This window comes from Nicotiana attenuata, unplaced genomic scaffold, assembly GCF_001879085.1.
Source record: "Nicotiana attenuata strain UT unplaced genomic scaffold, NIATTr2, whole genome shotgun sequence".
Lineage (NCBI taxonomy): Eukaryota > Viridiplantae > Streptophyta > Magnoliopsida > Solanales > Solanaceae > Nicotiana > Nicotiana attenuata.
Genome location: NW_017670308.1, coordinates 984,008 through 988,095, shown reverse-complemented (window position 1 = coordinate 988,095; position 4,088 = coordinate 984,008). Strand labels below are relative to the sequence as shown.

The following is a 4,088-nucleotide window of genomic DNA, read 5'->3' as shown; positions in this document are numbered from 1 at the left end:
GAAGAAAAATATTTCCCATTAAATTTTTGGCAATGGAGGTCGAAGTTCATAGCCTGGACAAGTACGGATGGACAAATCGAACTCGAAGTCTTCTTTTTGTAGCCATTGCACGTTGGTAAATGAATGCTGACACAATCTCACTGGTTGTTGGATTTTGTATGTTTGAATTGTTTATAACCCTAGCTTTCAGTGCAGCTAATTTAGATGATGAGAAAGCAAAACTTTTGAAGCAACATTCTTCTCCTTTTGGCACAACTTCAGGTAGATTTATCATGTCTTTTGTAGGTGGAGAAATAGTCGCAGCATTAAACTGAGGACTTTGTATTTTGGAACTTGGATTACGTGCTATAGTAGCCCAATCGTGAATAAAGTTTGCCATTGTATATCCGTCTCCAACTTTGTGTGTCAAACATGCACTGATAGCTATTCCTCCACAATTGAAATGACTAAGTTGAATCATTGCAAGACTACCTTCGTATGAATACGCATAGGGAATTCCTTTCGGATAGACTAAATCTTCTTTATCAACAAAAGGATCATTGAGAATTTTAGCCATTGGACAATTGATTTTGGTAGTGAAAAACTCAACTCCGCCATCATTACAATCAACAGACACATTTTCATTCAACTTTCCTGCAAATGGATAATAATGGGATAAAACTTTTGAAAGGGAATTTTCAAGATGTTCAGATATAATGTTACTTGGTTTATCTGACCATGTATTGCTCAGTTTAGGGTAGAAAAAGGCGAAAGGCACGTAAATGCCACCGAGCATTTGATCAAGGTAAGAGAGCTTGTGACAACGAAGTGAAGTTGGAGTAGGAAAATATGGTTTGATTATCTTTTTGCAAACTGATGATACAAGATTTGATGCACTCATCTTAAGATAGAAGTGATTGGAATATTGTGTTTCAAGACAAAAAAAAAAATTGCAGTGTGCTTTCTAAATGAGGAAATGAAATTTATATATAGTTAGTTGATGTTAATATATGAGCTACAGGGTCGATTTCAATAATTAAATGGATAGTGAGCCGATTTCCATAAATGAGATAGTGAGTCGATATCCATAAATGGATATAGACATCTTTTAGGGTAGTCGTAATTTGGACTAACCTATTAAATCTAGATATCTGCTAATTAGAACTTTAGATTTTAAGTTATGAACTCTAAAAAAGTTGAAACTCCATGCATACAAAAAGGGGTAACAGACAGTAACTGGGGTAAATTTCAAAAAAAATTTATATAATTATGACTTTTTTCATCCAAGTCGTATAACGATTTTTTTGCATATGGGTTTTCGGTCGGGTCGATCGGTTGGGGCCGTTCTTTAATTGTGTCAATATATATTAGACTGAAAATAAAAAATAGAAAATATGGAGTAAAAAAATATTGTACTGGAAAGTCGAGTTTTTCGGTAATTATGACTTTTGTATGAGTGATTGGTAGTAGCAAAATGGTTAAAAGAAAATAGTTATATCCACTCATATTACCCATTAAAAAATGGGTTGGATAATAATTTTTTTTTAAAACGGGTCAAATATGGATTAGAACCATATTATCCACTTAGAAAATACATAATCAATGGATAACTAATGGGTTTAACTTTTATATGTGTAGAGCCTCAAAGTGGGGGTTACTTAAGTTTAGGAGACTAAGAATTCTCCCAAAAGTGATCAGGGGCAGCTCAATGGATCTCGTGGCCTAAGGCGAAACCATATTGAAAGGCCCTTAAATTTATTTTATAAAATATTTACACTAACAATAAGATTTACTTTCTAAACAATATATTAAGCATTTAAGATAAAAATAAGCGAATTTCAAAAAAAAAAACAACAAAAGAAGAAGAAGAGCACAAAAAATAAAGTGGTGGACAATCGGATGTTGAGGTCCACAAATTTTGATTTGGCTATCATCACAAACAAGATAAATAAATGTACATAACGTAGCAGCTTAACTTTTTAGCATAAACGGTGTCAAAAATATGTACTCCTTATAATCAATTTGAACGATAATTGTAGTTCATTCTATTAAGTAGCACTTATTAGTAAATATCTAAAATAAATTATAAATAACCTAATATAATATGTCGAATTACACTAAAAGATAATTGGTACATAAATACTTTTGTGTTCATACAGTTTGAGAGAATATTTGTAACGACCCGACCGGTCGTTTCATGAGGTACAACCCTGTTTCCCCCATTTCTACTTTCTTGATGCACTCATCTTAAGATAGAAGTGATTGGAATATTGTGTTTCAAGACAAAAAAAATATTGCAATGTGCTTTCCCGATGAGGAAATGAACTTTATATATAGCCTAGTACTGGTAAGTCGATGTTAGTAGTCGATATTCGTAAATGCGATATAGACATCTTTTACGGTAGTTGTAATTTAGACTAACCTATTAATTCTAGATATATGCTAAATAAGACTTCTTAAATTTTATGTTATCTATCTATATCTATATCTATACTATATTAAAAGCACGAAGGCCCTTAGCATAATGTTGCTCGTCTTTTTTACCTTTTAAGGTTAAATTTCACATTAAACAAAATAGTAATTTAATTATTTTGCTAAAATTTAAGAATTCTAAATCAACTTAATTTTGTGCATTATTCCCTAATATTTAGGAGTTCCAAATCAACTAAAATTTTATATACTAAATATTCCTTGTTTGAACTTCTATGTGACGAGGCCTAACGTACTAAATTTTATATACTAAATATTACTTGTATGCTATAAGCATGAAAAAAACTAAACAAAACATTTCCTTTATTTAGAAAAAGAAAATTTACGGCTTAGAATATGTCACGATCCGGATTTCCCACCCTTGGGGGTCGTGATGGCGCCTACTCGTGGTAGCTAGGCAAGCCAAGAACCTTTGCAAACATTAACCTATCTTGTTTCATACATGATTAAACAATTAAATTATCAATGAATAAGCAGTTAAAGAGACAACGAAAAAGTAAAATTTAGCGGAAGTCTGAACTAAATATAGAAACAGCGTCTAGAAAGTCAATACAAGTCCCTACCCAGCACCCGGTGTCACAACAATACACGGACTGTCTAGGATTACTACAAATAAGAGTTTGAAATAAAGGACATAGTCTGTTTCGGATACAAATGTCAACAGAACACGAAAATTGAAAGAAGAGACGTCGGGCCTGCGGACGCCAGCAAGGCTACCTCGGAGTCTCGTGGACTGAAGGTCGGCTCCCTGACTACTGCTGCGCACCGTAAGCCGCTTCGACACCTGGATCTGTGCAAAAGAGCACACAGTCTAGCATCAGCACAACCGACCCCATGTGTTGGTAAGTGCCTAGCCTAACCCCGGCGAAGTAGTGACGAGGCTAGACCGCACTACCACATAAACCTGTGAAGTTACATATACATATACCGCGGAATCCAAATACAGGGACAAGTAATCAATATGGGAGGGGGAGCATGCTATGCGGAAATAACAATTTCAAGTAAAAGTCGTCCAGTAACGAAGGAAATAACACAACTCAGACATTAATAAGGAAACAGAGAGCAACAAGTGCACGGCATCACCCTTCGTGCTTTTACTCTCATCCTCACCAAGCAATGATATAATAAAGTGTGCACGGCATCACCCTTCGTGCTTTTACTCTCTTTCCTCACATATAATCAATAGAACCGGCACGGAATGGTACATCGTGCGGCACGACATCACCCTTCGTGCTTTACTCTCCTTCCTCACAATAAGCAAACAATGCACGGCATCACCCCTCGTGCTTTACACTCTTTCCTCACAATAAACAAACAATGCACGGCATCACCCTTCGTACTTTAACACTATTCCTCACCCAAACAACAATCACAAACAAGGGGCAAGGGAATAAACAAAATAATAAAAGAAATCCCGGCAAGGGAACACAAATAAACAATTAAATCCCGGCAAGGGTACAACATCAACAATCTCAACGTCCCGGCAAGGGAAAATAATCAATAAACAACAATATCCCAGCATGGGAACAATTTAAATACTCTTTCTCTTCCTTTCACTTTTATTTCATATCTCACTTTACCACTTGAGCCAATGCTCCAAAGGGTTCAACCATTTCATA

General features: G+C 35.2%; 1 pseudogene; it reads right to left on the bottom strand.

Moving 5' to 3' along the window:
- Positions 1 to 18: 18 nt before the first annotated feature.
- LOC109237584 lies at positions 19 to 886 on the bottom strand (annotated as a pseudogene).
- Between the last annotated feature and the right edge of the window lie 3,202 nt (positions 887 to 4,088).